This window comes from Crinia signifera, chromosome 19 (genome assembly GCF_055691185.1).
Source record: "Crinia signifera chromosome 19, ASM5569118v1, whole genome shotgun sequence".
Taxonomy (NCBI): domain Eukaryota; kingdom Metazoa; phylum Chordata; class Amphibia; order Anura; family Myobatrachidae; genus Crinia; species Crinia signifera.
This window is the reverse complement of record NC_139226.1, coordinates 101703789-101721217: the sequence shown is the minus strand read 5'-3', so window position 1 is coordinate 101721217 and position 17429 is coordinate 101703789.

Below are 17429 nucleotides of genomic sequence, written 5' to 3'. Positions count from 1 at the left end.
CCGTTTTTTCTGCTTTAAACTCTAGGTACACATCCAAAATGTATTACTGAGTTGAAAGAAGTGGATTCTGGTGCATGGTTTTGAAACCGCAGTCAGAAAAAAAATCACAACCATATCAACATGTTAATAACACCCGGGGCTGTCGTTTTGGTCAAAAAATGAAAATTCTAAAAGTTCCGTTTTTTTCTGCTTTAAACTCTAGGTACACATCCAAAATGTATTACTGAGTTGAAAGAAGTGGATTCTGGTGCATGGTTTTGAAACCGCAGTCAGGAAAAAAATCACCACCATATCAACATGTTTATAATCACCGGGGCTGTCGTTTTGGTCAAAAAATGAAAATTCTAAAAGTTCCGTTTTTTCTGCTTTAAACTCTAGGTACACATCCAAAATGTATTACTGAGTTGAAAGAAGTGGATTCTGGTGCATGGTTTTGAAACCGCAGTCAGAAAAAAAATCACAACCATATCAACATGTTAATAACCCCTGGGGCTGTCGTTTTGGTCAAAAAATGAAAATTCTAAAAGTTCAGTTTTTTCTGCTTTAAACTCTAGGTACACATCCAAAATGTATTACTGAGTTGAAAGAAGTGGATTCTGGTGCATGGTTTTGAAACCGCAGTCAGAAAAAAAATCACAACCATATCAACATGTTTATAACCCCCGGGGCTGTCGTTTTGGTCAAAAAATGAAAATTCTTAAAGTTCCGTTTTTTCTGCTTTAAACTCTAGGTACACATCCAAAATGTATTACTGAGTTGAAAGAAGTGGATTCTGGTGCATGGTTTTGAAACCGCAGTCAGAAAAAAAAATCACAACCATATCAACATGTTTATAACCCCCGGGGCTGTCGTTTTGGTCAAAAAATGAAAATTCTAAAAGTTCCGTTTTTTCTGCTTTAAACTCTAGGTACACATCCAAAATGTATTACTGAGTTGAAAGAAGTGGATTCTGGTGCATGGTTTTGAAACCGCAGTCAGAAAAAAAATCACAACCATATCAACATGTTAATAACCCCCGGGGCTGTCGTTTTGGTCAAAAAATGAAAATTCTAAAAGTTCAGTTTTTTCTGCTTTAAACTCTAGGTACACATCCAAAATGTATTACTGAGTTGAAAGAAGTGGATTCTGGTGCATGGTTTTGAAACCGCAGTCAGAAAAAAAAATCACAACCATATCAACATGTTTATAACCCCCGGGGCTGTCGTTTTGGTCAAAAAATGAAAATTCTAAAAGTTCCGTTTTTTCTGCTTTAAACTCTAGGTACACATCTAAAATGTATTACTGAGTTGAAAGTAGTGGATTCTGGTGCATGGTTTTGAAACCGCAGTCAGAAAAAAAATCACAACCATATCAACATGTTTATAATCCCCGGGGCTGTCGTTTTGGTCAAAAAATGAAAATTCTAAAAGTTCCGTTTTTTCTGCTCTAAACTCTAGGTACACATCCAAAATGTATTACTGAGTTGAAAGAAGTGGATTCTGGTGCATGGTTTTGAAACCGCAGTCAGAAAAAAAATCACAACCATATCAACATGTTTATAACCCCCGGGGCTGTCGTTTTGGTCAAAAAATGAAAATTCTAAAAGTTCCGTTTTTTCTGCTTTAAACTCTAGGTACACATCCAAAATGTATTACTGAGTTGAAAGAAGTGGATTCTAGTGCATGGTTTTGAAACCGCAGTCAGAAAAAAAATCACAACCATATCAACATGTTAATAACCCCCGGGGCTGTCGTTTTGGTCAAAAAATGAAAATTCTAAAAGTTCCGTTTTTTCTGCTTTAAACTCTAGGTACACATCCAAAATGTATTACTGAGTTGAAAGATGTGGATTCTGGTGCATGGTTTTGAAACCGCAGTCAGAAAAAAAATCACAACCATATCAACATGTTTATAATCCCCGGGGCTGTCGTTTTGGTCAAAAAATGAAAATTCTAAAAGTTCCGTTTTTTCAGCTTTAAACTCTAGGTACACATCTAAAATGTATTACTGAGTTGAAAGAAGTGGATTCTGGTGCATGGTTTTGAAACCGCAGTCAGAAAAAAAATCACATCCATATCAACATGTTTATAACCCCGGGGCTGTCGTTTTGGTCAAAAAATGAAAATTCTAAAAGTTCCGTTTTTTCTGCTTTAAACTCTAGGTACACATCCAAAATGTATTACTGAGTTGAAAGAAGTGGATTCTGGTGCATGGTTTTGAAACCGCAGTCAGAAAAAAAATCACAACCATATCAACATGTTAATAATCCCCGGGGCTGTCGTTTTGGTCAAAAAATGAAAATTCTAAAAGTTCCGTTTTTTCTGCTTTAAACTCTAGGTACACATCCAAAATGTATTACTGAGTTGAAAGTAGTGGATTCTGGTGCATGGTTTTGAAACCGCAGTCAGAAAAAAAATCACAACCATATCAACATGTTAATAACACCCGGGGCTGTCGTTTTGGTCAAAAAATGAAAATTCTAAAAGTTCCGTTTTTTTCTGCTTTAAACTCTAGGTACACATCCAAAATGTATTACTGAGTTGAAAGAAGTGGATTCTGGTGCATGGTTTTGAAACCGCAGTCAGGAAAAAAATCACCACCATATCAACATGTTTATAATCACCGGGGCTGTCGTTTTGGTCAAAAAATGAAAATTCTAAAAGTTCCGTTTTTTCTGCTTTAAACTCTAGGTACACATCCAAAATGTATTACTGAGTTGAAAGAATTGGATTCTGGTGCATGGTTTTGAAACCGCAGTCAGAAAAAAAATCACAACCATATCAACATGTTAATAACCCCTGGGGCTGTCGTTTTGGTCAAAAAATGAAAATTCTAAAAGTTCAGTTTTTTCTGCTTTAAACTCTAGGTACACATCCAAAATGTATTACTGAGTTGAAAGAAGTGGATTCTGGTGCATGGTTTTGAAACCGCAGTCAGAAAAAAAATCACAACCATATCAACATGTTTATAACCCCCGGGGCTGTCGTTTTGGTCAAAAAATGAAAATTCTTAAAGTTCCGTTTTTTCTGCTTTAAACTCTAGGTACACATCCAAAATGTATTACTGAGTTGAAAGAAGTGGATTCTGGTGCATGGTTTTGAAACCGCAGTCAGAAAAAAAAATCACAACCATATCAACATGTTTATAACCCCCGGGGCTGTCGTTTTGGTCAAAAAATGAAAATTCTAAAAGTTCCGTTTTTTCTGCTTTAAACTCTAGGTACACATCCAAAATGTATTACTGAGTTGAAAGAAGTGGATTCTGGTGCATGGTTTTGAAACCGCAGTCAGAAAAAAAATCACAACCATATCAACATGTTAATAACCCCCGGGGCTGTCGTTTTGGTCAAAAAATGAAAATTCTAAAAGTTCAGTTTTTTCTGCTTTAAACTCTAGGTACACATCCAAAATGTATTACTGAGTTGAAAGAAGTGGATTCTGGTGCATGGTTTTGAAACCGCAGTCAGAAAAAAAAATCACAACCATATCAACATGTTTATAACCCCCGGGGCTGTCGTTTTGGTCAAAAAATGAAAATTCTAAAAGTTCCGTTTTTTCTGCTTTAAACTCTAGGTACACATCCAAAATGTATTACTGAGTTGAAAGAAGTGGATTCTGGTGCATGGTTTTGAAACCGCAGTCAGAAAAAAAATCACAACCATATCAACATGTTTATAACCCCCGGGGCTGTCGTTTTGGTCAAAAAATGAAAATTCTAAAACTTCCGTTTTTTTCTGCTTTAAACTCTAGGTACACATCCAAAATGTATTACTGAGTTGAAAGAAGTGGATTCTGGTGCATGGTTTTGAAACCGCAGTCAGAAAAAAAATCACAACCATATCAACATGTTTATAACCCCCGGGGCTGTCGTTTTGGTCAAAAAAATGAAAATTCTAAAAGTTCCGTTTTTTCTGCTTTAAACTCTAGGTACACATCCAAAATGTATTACTGAGTTGAAAGAAGTGGATTCTGGTGCATGGTTTTGAAACCGCAGTCAGAAAAAAAATCACATCCATATCAACATGTTTATAACCCCGGGGCTGTCGTTTTGGTCAAAAAATGAAAATTCTAAAAGTTCCGTTTTTTCTGCTTTAAACTCTAGGTACACATCCAAAATGTATTACTGAGTTGAAAGAAGTGGATTCTGGTGCATGGTTTTGAAACCGCAGTCAGAAAAAAAATCACAACCATATCAACATGTTTATAACCCCCGGGGCTGTCGTTTTGGTCAAAAAATGAAAATTCTTAAAGTTCCGTTTTTTCTGCTTTAAACTCTAGGTACACATCCAAAATGTATTACTGAGTTGAAAGATGTGGATTCTGGTGCATGGTTTTGAAACCGCAGTCAGAAAAAAAATCACAACCATATCAACATGTTTATAATCCCCGGGGCTGTCGTTTTGGTCAAAAAATGAAAATTCTAAAAGTTCCGTTTTTTCAGCTTTAAACTCTAGGTACACATCTAAAATGTATTACTGAGTTGAAAGAAGTGGATTCTGGTGCATGGTTTTGAAACCGCAGTCAGAAAAAAAATCACATCCATATCAACATGTTTATAACCCCGGGGCTGTCGTTTTGGTCAAAAAATGAAAATTCTAAAAGTTCCGTTTTTTCTGCTTTAAACTCTAGGTACACATCCAAAATGTATTACTGAGTTGAAAGAAGTGGATTCTGGTGCATGGTTTTGAAACCGCAGTCAGAAAAAAAATCACAACCATATCAACATGTTAATAATCCCCGGGGCTGTCGTTTTGGTCAAAAAATGAAAATTCTAAAAGTTCCGTTTTTTCTGCTTTAAACTCTAGGTACACATCCAAAATGTATTACTGAGTTGAAAGTAGTGGATTCTGGTGCATGGTTTTGAAACCGCAGTCAGAAAAAAAATCACAACCATATCAACATGTTAATAACACCCGGGGCTGTCGTTTTGGTCAAAAAATGAAAATTCTAAAAGTTCCGTTTTTTTCTGCTTTAAACTCTAGGTACACATCCAAAATGTATTACTGAGTTGAAAGAAGTGGATTCTGGTGCATGGTTTTGAAACCGCAGTCAGGAAAAAAATCACCACCATATCAACATGTTTATAATCACCGGGGCTGTCGTTTTGGTCAAAAAATGAAAATTCTAAAAGTTCCGTTTTTTCTGCTTTAAACTCTAGGTACACATCCAAAATGTATTACTGAGTTGAAAGAATTGGATTCTGGTGCATGGTTTTGAAACCGCAGTCAGAAAAAAAATCACAACCATATCAACATGTTAATAACCCCTGGGGCTGTCGTTTTGGTCAAAAAATGAAAATTCTAAAAGTTCAGTTTTTTCTGCTTTAAACTCTAGGTACACATCCAAAATGTATTACTGAGTTGAAAGAAGTGGATTCTGGTGCATGGTTTTGAAACCGCAGTCAGAAAAAAAATCACAACCATATCAACATGTTTATAACCCCCGGGGCTGTCGTTTTGGTCAAAAAATGAAAATTCTTAAAGTTCCGTTTTTTCTGCTTTAAACTCTAGGTACACATCCAAAATGTATTACTGAGTTGAAAGAAGTGGATTCTGGTGCATGGTTTTGAAACCGCAGTCAGAAAAAAAAATCACAACCATATCAACATGTTTATAACCCCCGGGGCTGTCGTTTTGGTCAAAAAATGAAAATTCTAAAAGTTCCGTTTTTTCTGCTTTAAACTCTAGGTACACATCCAAAATGTATTACTGAGTTGAAAGAAGTGGATTCTGGTGCATGGTTTTGAAACCGCAGTCAGAAAAAAAATCACAACCATATCAACATGTTAATAACCCCCGGGGCTGTCGTTTTGGTCAAAAAATGAAAATTCTAAAAGTTCAGTTTTTTCTGCTTTAAACTCTAGGTACACATCCAAAATGTATTACTGAGTTGAAAGAAGTGGATTCTGGTGCATGGTTTTGAAACCGCAGTCAGAAAAAAAAATCACAACCATATCAACATGTTTATAACCCCCGGGGCTGTCGTTTTGGTCAAAAAATGAAAATTCTAAAAGTTCCGTTTTTTCTGCTTTAAACTCTAGGTACACATCCAAAATGTATTACTGAGTTGAAAGAAGTGGATTCTGGTGCATGGTTTTGAAACCGCAGTCAGAAAAAAAATCACAACCATATCAACATGTTTATAACCCCCGGGGCTGTCGTTTTGGTCAAAAAATGAAAATTCTAAAACTTCCGTTTTTTTCTGCTTTAAACTCTAGGTACACATCCAAAATGTATTACTGAGTTGAAAGAAGTGGATTCTGGTGCATGGTTTTGAAACCGCAGTCAGAAAAAAAATCACAACCATATCAACATGTTTATAACCCCCGGGGCTGTCGTTTTGGTCAAAAAAATGAAAATTCTAAAAGTTCCGTTTTTTCTGCTTTAAACTCTAGGTACACATCCAAAATGTATTACTGAGTTGAAAGAAGTGGATTCTGGTGCATGGTTTTGAAACCGCAGTCAGAAAAAAAATCACATCCATATCAACATGTTTATAACCCCGGGGCTGTCGTTTTGGTCAAAAAATGAAAATTCTAAAAGTTCCGTTTTTTCTGCTTTAAACTCTAGGTACACATCCAAAATGTATTACTGAGTTGAAAGAAGTGGATTCTGGTGCATGGTTTTGAAACCGCAGTCAGAAAAAAAATCACAACCATATCAACATGTTAATAATCCCCGGGGCTGTCGTTTTGGTCAAAAAATGAAAATTCTAAAAGTTCCGTTTTTTCTGCTTTAAACTCTAGGTACACATCCAAAATGTATTACTGAGTTGAAAGAAGTGGATTCTGGTGCATGGTTTTGAAACCGCAGTCAGAAAAAAAATCACAACCATATCAACATGTTAATAACACCCGGGGCTGTCGTTTTGGTCAAAAAATGAAAATTCTAAAAGTTCCGTTTTTTTCTGCTTTAAACTCTAGGTACACATCCAAAATGTATTACTGAGTTGAAAGAAGTGGATTCTGGTGCATGGTTTTGAAACCGCAGTCAGGAAAAAAATCACCACCATATCAACATGTTTATAATCACCGGGGCTGTCGTTTTGGTCAAAAAATGAAAATTCTAAAAGTTCAGTTTTTTCTGCTTTAAACTCTAGGTACACATCCAAAATGTATTACTGAGTTGAAAGAAGTGGATTCTGGTGCATGGTTTTGAAACCGCAGTCAGAAAAAAAATCACAACCATATCAACATGTTAATAACCCCTGGGGCTGTCGTTTTGGTCAAAAAATGAAAATTCTAAAAGTTCAGTTTTTTCTGCTTTAAACTCTAGGTACACATCCAAAATGTATTACTGAGTTGAAAGAAGTGGATTCTGGTGCATGGTTTTGAAACCGCAGTCAGAAAAAAAATCACAACCATATCAACATGTTTATAACCCCCGGGGCTGTCGTTTTGGTCAAAAAATGAAAATTCTTAAAGTTCCGTTTTTTCTGCTTTAAACTCTAGGTACACATCCAAAATGTATTACTGAGTTGAAAGAAGTGGATTCTGGTGCATGGTTTTGAAACCGCAGTCAGAAAAAAAAATCACAACCATATCAACATGTTTATAACCCCCGGGGCTGTCGTTTTGGTCAAAAAATGAAAATTCTAAAAGTTCCGTTTTTTCTGCTTTAAACTCTAGGTACACATCCAAAATGTATTACTGAGTTGAAAGAAGTGGATTCTGGTGCATGGTTTTGAAACCGCAGTCAGAAAAAAAATCACAACCATATCAACATGTTAATAACCCCCGGGGCTGTCGTTTTGGTCAAAAAATGAAAATTCTAAAAGTTCAGTTTTTTCTGCTTTAAACTCTAGGTACACATCCAAAATGTATTACTGAGTTGAAAGAAGTGGATTCTGGTGCATGGTTTTGAAACCGCAGTCAGAAAAAAAAATCACAACCATATCAACATGTTTATAACCCCCGGGGCTGTCGTTTTGGTCAAAAAATGAAAATTCTAAAAGTTCCGTTTTTTCTGCTTTAAACTCTAGGTACACATCTAAAATGTATTACTGAGTTGAAAGTAGTGGATTCTGGTGCATGGTTTTGAAACCGCAGTCAGAAAAAAAATCACAACCATATCAACATGTTTATAATCCCCGGGGCTGTCGTTTTGGTCAAAAAATGAAAATTCTAAAAGTTCCGTTTTTTCTGCTTTAAACTCTAGGTACACATCCAAAATGTATTACTGAGTTGAAAGAAGTGGATTCTGGTGCATGGTTTTGAAACCGCAGTCAGAAAAAAAATCACAACCATATCAACATGTTTATAACCCCCGGGGCTGTCGTTTTGGTCAAAAAATGAAAATTCTAAAAGTTCCGTTTTTTCTGCTTTAAACTCTAGGTACACATCCAAAATGTATTACTGAGTTGAAAGAAGTGGATTCTAGCGCATGGTTTTGAAACCGCAGTCAGAAAAAAAATCACAACCATATCAACATGTTAATAACCCCCGGGGCTGTCGTTTTGGTCAAAAAATGAAAATTCTAAAAGTTCCGTTTTTTCTGCTTTAAACTCTAGGTACACATCCAAAATGTATTACTGAGTTGAAAGAAGTGGATTCTGGTGCATGGTTTTGAAACCGCAGTCAGAAAAAAAATCACAACCATATCAACATGTTTATAATCCCCGGGGCTGTCGTTTTGGTCAAAAAATGAAAATTCTAAAAGTTCCGTTTTTTCAGCTTTAAACTCTAGGTACACATCTAAAATGTATTACTGAGTTGAAAGAAGTGGATTCTGGTGCATGGTTTTGAAACCGCAGTCAGAAAAAAAATCACATCCATATCAACATGTTTATAACCCCGGGGCTGTCGTTTTGGTCAAAAAATGAAAATTCTAAAAGTTCCGTTTTTTCTGCTTTAAACTCTAGGTACACATCCAAAATGTATTACTGAGTTGAAAGAAGTGGATTCTGGTGCATGGTTTTGAAACCGCAGTCAGAAAAAAAATCACAACCATATCAACATGTTAATAATCCCCGGGGCTGTCGTTTTGGTCAAAAAATGAAAATTCTAAAAGTTCCGTTTTTTCTGCTTTAAACTCTAGGTACACATCCAAAATGTATTACTGAGTTGAAAGTAGTGGATTCTGGTGCATGGTTTTGAAACCGCAGTCAGAAAAAAAATCACAACCATATCAACATGTTAATAACACCCGGGGCTGTCGTTTTGGTCAAAAAATGAAAATTCTAAAAGTTCCGTTTTTTTCTGCTTTAAACTCTAGGTACACATCCAAAATGTATTACTGAGTTGAAAGAAGTGGATTCTGGTGCATGGTTTTGAAACCGCAGTCAGGAAAAAAATCACCACCATATCAACATGTTTATAATCACCGGGGCTGTCGTTTTGGTCAAAAAATGAAAATTCTAAAAGTTCCGTTTTTTCTGCTTTAAACTCTAGGTACACATCCAAAATGTATTACTGAGTTGAAAGAAGTGGATTCTGGTGCATGGTTTTGAAACCGCAGTCAGAAAAAAATCACAACCATATCAACATGTTAATAACCCCTGGGGCTGTCGTTTTGGTCAAAAAATGAAAATTCTAAAAGTTCAGTTTTTTCTGCTTTAAACTCTAGGTACACATCCAAAATGTATTACTGAGTTGAAAGAAGTGGATTCTGGTGCATGGTTTTGAAACCGCAGTCAGAAAAAAAATCACAACCATATCAACATGTTTATAACCCCCGGGGCTGTCGTTTTGGTCAAAAAATGAAAATTCTTAAAGTTCCGTTTTTTCTGCTTTAAACTCTAGGTACACATCCAAAATGTATTACTGAGTTGAAAGAAGTGGATTCTGGTGCATGGTTTTGAAACCGCAGTCAGAAAAAAAATCACAACCATATCAACATGTTTATAACCCCCGGGGCTGTCGTTTTGGTCAAAAAATGAAAATTCTAAAAGTTCCGTTTTTTCTGCTTTAAACTCTAGGTACACATCCAAAATGTATTACTGAGTTGAAAGAAGTGGATTCTGGTGCATGGTTTTGAAACCGCAGTCAGAAAAAAAATCACAACCATATCAACATGTTAATAACCCCCGGGGCTGTCGTTTTGGTCAAAAAATGAAAATTCTAAAAGTTCAGTTTTTTCTGCTTTAAACTCTAGGTACACATCCAAAATGTATTACTGAGTTGAAAGAAGTGGATTCTGGTGCATGGTTTTGAAACCGCAGTCAGAAAAAAAAATCACAACCATATCAACATGTTTATAACCCCCGGGGCTGTCGTTTTGGTCAAAAAATGAAAATTCTAAAAGTTCCGTTTTTTCTGCTTTAAACTCTAGGTACACATCTAAAATGTATTACTGAGTTGAAAGTAGTGGATTCTGGTGCATGGTTTTGAAACCGCAGTCAGAAAAAAAATCACAACCATATCAACATGTTTATAACCCCCGGGGCTGTCGTTTTGGTCAAAAAATGAAAATTCTAAAAGTTCCGTTTTTTCTGCTTTAAACTCTAGGTACACATCCAAAATGTATTACTGAGTTGAAAGAAGTGGATTCTGGTGCATGGTTTTGAAACCGCAGTCAGAAAAAAAATCACAACCATATCAACATGTTTATAACCCCCGGGGCTGTCGTTTTGGTCAAAAAATGAAAATTCTAAAAGTTCCGTTTTTTCTGCTTTAAACTCTAGGTACACATCCAAAATGTATTACTGAGTTGAAAGAAGTGGATTCTGGTGCATGGTTTTGAAACCGCAGTCAGAAAAAAAATCACAACCATATCAACATGTTTATAACCCCCGGGGCTGTCGTTTTGGTCAAAAAATGAAAATTCTAAAAGTTCCGTTTTTTCTGCTTTAAACTCTAGGTACACATCCAAAATGTATTACTGAGTTGAAAGAAGTGGATTCTGGTGCATGGTTTTGAAACCGCAGTCAGAAAAAAAATCACAACCATATCAACATGTTTATAACCCCCGGGGCTGTCGTTTTGGTCAAAAAATGAAAATTCTAAAAGTTCCGTTTTTTCTGCTTTAAACTCTAGGTACACATCCAAAATGTATTACTGAGTTGAAAGAAGTGGATTCTGGTGCATGGTTTTGAAACCGCAGTCAGAAAAAAAATCACAACCATATCAACATGTTAATAACCCCCGGGGCTGTCGTTTTGGTCAAAAAATGAAAATTCTAAAAGTTCAGTTTTTTCTGCTTTAAACTCTAGGTACACATCCAAAATGTATTACTGAGTTGAAAGAAGTGGATTCTGGTGCATGGTTTTGAAACCGCAGTCAGAAAAAAAATCACAACCATATCAACATGTTTATAATCCCCGGGGCTGTCGTTTTGGTCAAAAAATGAAAATTCTAAAAGTTCCGTTTTTTCTGCTTTAAACTCTAGGTACACATCCAAAATGTATTACTGAGTTGAAAGAAGTGGATTCTGGTGCATGGTTTTGAAACCGCAGTCAGAAAAAAAATCACATCCATATCAACATGTTTATAACCCCGGGGCTGTCGTTTTGGTCAAAAAATGAAAATTCTAAAAGTTCCGTTTTTTCTGCTTTAAACTCTAGGTACACATCCAAAATGTATTACTGAGTTGAAAGAAGTGGATTCTGGTGCATGGTTTTGAAACCGCAGTCAGAAAAAAAATCACAACCATATCAACATGTTAATAATCCCCGGGGCTGTCGTTTTGGTCAAAAAATGAAAATTCTAAAAGTTCAGTTTTTTCTGCTTTAAACTCTAGGTACACATCCAAAATGTATTACTGAGTTGAAAGAAGTGGATTCTGGTGCATGGTTTTGAAACCGCAGTCAGAAAAAAAATCACAACCATATCAACATGTTTATAACCCCCGGGGCTGTCGTTTTGGTCAGAAAATGAAAATTCTAAAAGTTCCGTTTTTTCCGCTTTAAACTCTAGGTACACATCCAAAATGTATTACTGAGTTGAAAGAAGTGGATTCTGGTGCATGTTTTTGAAACCGCAGTCAGGAAAAAAATCACAACCATATCAACATGTTTATAATCACCGGGGCTGTCGTTTTGGTCAAAAAATGAAAATTCTAAAAGTTCCGTTTTTTCTGCTTTAAACTCTAGGTACACATCCAAAATGTATTACTGAGTTGAAAGAAGTGGATTCTGGTGCATGGTTTTGAAACCGCAGTCAGAAAAAAAATCACAACCATATCAACATGTTAATAACCCCTGGGGCTGTCATTTTGGTCAAAAAATGAAAATTCTAAAAGTTCAGTTTTTTCTGCTTTAAACTCTAGGTACACATCCAAAATGTATTACTGAGTTGAAAGAAGTGGATTCTGGTGCATGGTTTTGAAACCGCAGATAGAAAAAAAATCACAACCATATCAACATGTTTATAACCCCCGGGGCTGTCGTTTTGGTCAAAAAATGAAAATTCTAAAAGTTCCGTTTTTTCTGCTTTAAACTCTAGGTACACATCCAAAATGTATTACTGAGTTGAAAGAAGTGGATTCTGGTGCATGGTTTTGAAACCGCAGTCAGAAAAAAAAATCACAACCATATCAACATGTTTATAACCCCCGGGGCTGTCGTTTTGGTCAAAAAATGAAAATTCTAAAAGTTCCGTTTTTTCTGCTTTAAACTCTAGGTACACATCCAAAATGTATTACTGAGTTGAAAGAAGTGGATTCTGGTGCATGGTTTTGAAACCGCAGTCAGAAAAAAAATCACATCCATATCAACATGTTTATAATCCCCGGGGCTGTCGTTTTGGTCAAAAAATGAAAATTCTAATAGTTCTGTTTTTTCTGCTTTAAACTCTAGGTACACATCCAAAATGTATTACTGAGTTGAAAGAAGTGGATTCTGGTGCATGGTTTTAAAACCGCAGTCAGAAAAAAAATCACAACCATATCAACATGTTTATAACCCCCGGGGCTGTCGTTTTGGTCAAAAAATGAAAATTCTAAAAGTTCCGTTTTTTCTGCTTTAAACTCTAGGTACACATCCAAAATGTATTACTGAGTTGAAAGAAGTGGATTCTGGTGCATGGTTTTGAAACCGCAGTCAGAAAAAAATCTCAACCATATCAACATGTTTATATATCCCCTGGGGCTGTCGTTTTGGTCAAAAAATGAAAATTCTAATAGTTCTGTTTTTTCTGCTTTAAACTCTAGGTACACATCCAAAATGTATTACTGAGTTGAAAGAAGTGGATTCTGGTGCATGGTTTTAAAACCGCAGTCAGAAAAAAAATCACAACCATATCAACATGTTTATATATCCCCTGGGGCTGTCGTTTTGGTCAAAAAATGAAGATTCTAAAAGTTCCGTTTTTTTTGCTTTAAACTCTAGGTACACATCAAAAATGTATTACTGAGTTGAAAGAAGTGGATTCTGGTGCATGGTTTTGAAACCGAATTCAGAAAAAAAAATCACAACCATATCAACATGTTTATAACCCCCGGGGCTGTCATTTTGGTCAAAAAATGAAAATTCTAAAAGTTCAGTTTTTTCTGCTTTAAACTCTAGGTACACATCCAAAATGTATTACTGAGTTGAAAGAAGTGGATTCTGGTGCATGGTTTTGAAACCGCAGTCAGAAAAAAAATCACAACCATATCAACATGTTAATAACCCCCGGGGCTGTCGTTTTGGTCAAAAAATGAAAATTCTAAAAGTTCAGTTTTTTCTGCTTTAAACTCTAGGTACACATCCAAAATGTATTACTGAGTTGAAAGAAGTGGATTCTGGTGCATGGTTTTGAAACCGCAGTCAGAAAAAAAAATCACAACCATATCAACATGTTTATAACCCCCGGGGCTGTCGTTTTGGTCAAAAAATGAAAATTCTAAAAGTTCCGTTTTTTCTGCTTTAAACTCTAGGTACACATCCAAAATGTATTACTGAGTTGAAAGAAGTGGATTCTGGTTCATGGTTTTGAAACCGCAGTCAGAAAAAAAATCACATCCATATCAACATGTTTATAACCCCCGGGGCTGTCGTTTTGGTCAAAAAATGAAAATTCTAATAGTTCCGTTTTTTCTGCTTTAAACTCTAGGTACACATCCAAAATGTATTACTGAGTTGAAAGAAGTGGATTCTGGTGCATGGTTTTAAAACCGCAGTCAGAAAAAAAATCACAACCATATCAACATGTGAATAACCCCCGGGGCTGTCGTTTTGGTCAAAAAATGAAAATTCTAAAAGTTCATTTTTTTCTGCTTTAAACTCTAGGTACACATCCAAAATGTATTACTGAGTTGAAAGAAGTGGATTCTGGTGCATGGTTTTGAAACCGCAGTCAGAAAAAAAATCACAACCATATCAACATGTTTATAACCCCCGGGGCTGTCGTTTTGGTCAAAAAATGAAAATTCTAAAAGTTCCGTTTTTTCTGCTTTAAACTCTAGGTACACATCCAAAATGTATTACTGAGTTGAAAGAAGTGGATTCTGGTGCATGGTTTTGAAACCGCAGTCAGAAAAAAAAATCACAACCATATCAACATGTTTATAACCCCCGGGGCTGTCGTTTTGGTCAAAAAATGAAAATTCTAAAAGTTCCGTTTTTTCTGCTTTAAACTCTAGGTACACATCCAAAATGTATTACTGAGTTGAAAGAAGTGGATTCTGGTGCATGGTTTTGAAACCGCAGTCAGAAAAAAAATCACAACCATATCAACATGTTAATAAACCCCGGGGCTGTCGTTTTGGTCAAAAAATGAAAATTCTAAAAGTTCAGTTTTTTCTGCTTTAAACTCTAGGTACACATCCAAAATGTATTACTGAGTTGAAAGAAGTGGATTCTGGTGCATGGTTTTGAAACCGCAGTCAGAAAAAAAAATCACAACCATATCAACATGTTTATAACCCCCGGGGCTGTCGTTTTGGTCAAAAAATGAAAATTCTAAAAGTTCAGTTTTTTCTGCTTTAAACTTTAGGTACACATCCAAAATGTATTACTGAGTTGAAAGAAGTGGATTCTGGTGCATGGTTTTGAAACCGCAGTCAGAAAAAAAATCACAACCATATCAACATGTTAATAACCCCCGGGGCTGTCGTTTTGGTCAAAAAATGAAAATTCTAAAAGTTCAGTTTTTTCTGCTTTAAACTCTAGGTACACATCCAAAATGTATTACTGAGTTGAAAGAAGTGGATTCTGGTGCATGGTTTTGAAACCGCAGTCAGAAAAAAAATCACAACCATATCAACATGTTAATAACCCCCGGGGCTGTCGTTTTGGTCAAAAAATTAAAATTCTAAAAGTTCCGTTTTTTCTGCTTTAAACTCTAGGTACACATCCAAAATGTATTACTGAGTTGAAAGAAGTGGATTCTGGTGCATGGTTTTGAAACCGCAGTCAGAAAAAAAATCACAACCATATCAACATGTTTATAACCCCCGGGGCTGTCGTTTTGGTCAAAAAATGAAAATTCTAAAAGTTCCGTTTTTTCTGCTTTAAACTCTAGGTACACATCCAAAATGTATTACTGAGTTGAAAGAAGTGGATTCTGGTGCATGGTTTTGAAACCGCAGTCAGAAAAAAAATCACAACCATATCAACATGTTTATAACCCCCGGGGCTGTCGTTTTGGTCAAAAAATGAAAATTCTAAAAGTTCCGTTTTTTCTGCTTTAAACTCTAGGTACACATCCAAAATGTATTACTGAGTTGAAAGAAGTGGATTCTGGTGCATGGTTTTGAAACCGCAGATAGAAAAAAAATCACAACCATATCAACATGTTTATAACCCCCGGGGCTGTCGTTTTGGTCAAAAAATGAAAATTCTAAAAGTTCCGTTTTTTCTGCTTTAAACTCTAGGTACACATCCAAAATGTATTACTGAGTTGAAAGAAGTGGATTCTGGTGCATGGTTTTGAAACCGCAGTCAGAAAAAAAAATCACAACCATATCAACATGTTTATAACCCCCGGGGCTGTCGTTTTGGTCAAAAAATGAAAATTCTAAAAGTTCCGTTTTTTCTGCTTTAAACTCTAGGTACACATCCAAAATGTATTACTGAGTTGAAAGAAGTGGATTCTGGTGCATGGTTTTGAAACCGCAGTCAGAAAAAAAATCACATCCATATCAACATGTTTATAATCCCCGGGGCTGTCGTTTTGGTCAAAAAATGAAAATTCTAATAGTTCTGTTTTTTCTGCTTTAAACTCTAGGTACACATCCAAAATGTATTACTGAGTTGAAAGAAGTGGATTCTGGTGCATGGTTTTAAAACCGCAGTCAGAAAAAAAATCACAACCATATCAACATGTTTATAACCCCCGGGGCTGTCGTTTTGGTCAAAAAATGAAAATTCTAAAAGTTCCGTTTTTTCTGCTTTAAACTCTAGGTACACATCCAAAATGTATTACTGAGTTGAAAGAAGTGGATTCTGGTGCATGGTTTTGAAACCGCAGTCAGAAAAAAATCTCAACCATATCAACATGTTTATATATCCCCTGGGGCTGTCGTTTTGGTCAAAAAATGAAAATTCTAAAAGTTCCGTTTTTTTTGCTTTAAACTCTAGGTACACATCAAAAATGTATTACTGAGTTGAAAGAAGTGGATTCTGGTGCATGGTTTTGAAACCGAATTCAGAAAAAAAAATCACAACCATATCAACATGTTTATAACCCCCGGGGCTGTCATTTTGGTCAAAAAATGAAAATTCTAAAAGTTCAGTTTTTTCTGCTTTAAACTCTAGGTACACATCCAAAATGTATTACTGAGTTGAAAGAAGTGGATTCTGGTGCATGGTTTTGAAACCGCAGTCAGAAAAAAAATCACAACCATATCAACATGTTAATAACCCCCGGGGCTGTCGTTTTGGTCAAAAAATGAAAATTCTAAAAGTTCAGTTTTTTCTGCTTTAAACTCTAGGTACACATCCAAAATGTATTACTGAGTTGAAAGAAGTGGATTCTGGTGCATGGTTTTGAAACCGCAGTCAGAAAAAAAAATCACAACCATATCAACATGTTTATAACCCCCGGGGCTGTCGTTTTGGTCAAAAAATGAAAATTCTAAAAGTTCCGTTTTTTCTGCTTTAAACTCTAGGTACACATCCAAAATGTATTACTGAGTTGAAAGAAGTGGATTCTGGTTCATGGTTTTGAAACCGCAGTCAGAAAAAAAATCACATCCATATCAACATGTTTATAACCCCCGGGGCTGTCGTTTTGGTCAAAAAATGAAAATTCTAATAGTTCCGTTTTTTCTGCTTTAAACTCTAGGTACACATCCAAAATGTATTACTGAGTTGAAAGAAGTGGATTCTGGTGCATGGTTTTAAAACCGCAGTCAGAAAAAAAATCACAACCATATCAACATGTGAATAACCCCCGGGGCTGTCGTTTTGGTCAAAAAATGAAAATTCTAAAAGTTCCGTTTTTTCTGCTTTAAACTCTAGGTACACATCCAAAATGTATTACTGAGTTGAAAGAAGTGGATTCTGGTGCATGGTTTTGAAACCGCAGTCAGAAAAAAAATCACAACCATATCAACATGTTTATAACCCCCGGGGCTGTCGTTTTGGTCAAAAA